This window comes from Polistes fuscatus, unplaced genomic scaffold (assembly GCF_010416935.1).
Source record: "Polistes fuscatus isolate 324 unplaced genomic scaffold, CU_Pfus_HIC Scaffold3, whole genome shotgun sequence".
NCBI classification, from domain to species: domain Eukaryota; kingdom Metazoa; phylum Arthropoda; class Insecta; order Hymenoptera; family Vespidae; genus Polistes; species Polistes fuscatus.
This window is the reverse complement of record NW_025113107.1, coordinates 4,646,688-4,648,303: the sequence shown is the minus strand read 5'-3', so window position 1 is coordinate 4,648,303 and position 1,616 is coordinate 4,646,688.

The window sequence follows — 1,616 nt, the reverse complement described above, 5'->3', positions numbered from 1 at the left end:
GAGAAATGAAGATAAACTAATATACAAAAAGAGAGAAACATATTTTTGACCGATCAAATAATAATCTGAATATTACATGGACATAACAAAAAAAAACACAGACCCACAAATACACACACACACACACACTTATATATACATAAGATACACTTTGCACGCGCATGAAACATTCTTATTTGTTGTTAGAGTCCACCATTATTAATTTGAAAATTTCCGCGCGCATGCTCACCACCATTTGGAAAGAGAATATATGTTTGTACGAGGATGAGTTAGAATGAATTAGAATGAGAGAGAAAGAAGGAGTGAATGAGAGAATGAAAAAAATGTTAGAAAGTGAGAAAGTGGAAAGAAAACGTGAAAGATAATTCACGTAGGACACATTTGCCTATTATTAATTATTATGCGCTCGTATCATTGGCAAAAGTTTTCTCCCTCCTCCCTTTTCTTCGATAAATTGTTTCTGTATAATATCGATGGGGAGGGAGTATATTTGAAAAAAGGTAGAAAAAAGAGTGAACTCGTCAGTTCGGTTCTTCTTTTATAAAAAAAAAAAAAGACAAAAAGAAAAAACTGCGTCTCTAAAAAATGGGCTAATAAATCGTAGTATTAGAAAAAAACGATAGGGAAAAAAAATACCAAGAAATTACAAATCGAGCACTACCGTCTATCGAGCATCTCATTCGCGAAAATTAGGTTGTTAATATTAATAGAAAGGAGAAAATTTCAAAAGTGATATATAATAAAAGGAATCAGAGAAAAGGGTTTAGAAACGGTGAAAAAAGAAATTAATGCGACGGGGCGGGGAAAGAGATAAAAAACAAAATGAAAAGAAATCTCTTTCAACGAGGCAATAAAATAAATCCCATTATTAATAAAATTTATAATTCGTGCTTCCACCAGGGACGACCGCTCACAATTAATGTTTTTTATATTTGAATTTTATTGATGTTTTTTCGTATTCGTGATATCAATCTCGATTTTTGTATTATTTAGTTCTTCTTTATTTTTTTCTCAGTATATTTTGTGATTTACAAGGGGGAAAAAAAAGAAAAAAGAAACAAAAGTCATTAGAAATGTGCTGTGTCTTTCGATCATTTTATTGTTAGTGCAAAAACCAAAGCAAAGACTGTGCAATAAGTATTAGAAAAATATGAAAAAGAAAATTGTTATATATACATATATGCATATATATAATATATATATGAGAATATGTATAAAGTTACATATATTTATATATATATATGTGCCAGAAATTATGACAAATTTTGATCACAAGTCGAAAAATTGACAAAATTATAATTTTATGATTTATTTTTTATTATAATATACATGTATAATACAATTTATATAAATCATAAAATGAAGTTTATCAATTTTTAAAATTTCAATCGATCTGTCATATTTATTGCTGGCACATATATATAAATATATATAATAGATTCGGCATATTTATTCTAAGTCAAAAAATAATTTTTCTTTTTTTCTTTGATTCTGCTGGAAAGACAAAAGAAAGAAAAAAAATTCGAGCGTGAAAGGTCTGTCGCGTTCGGTGCGAGCACGAGAAGAATTTGATAGGAAATGTTGAAAGTTTTAAGGAATGACAGAAAGAAAAAGAA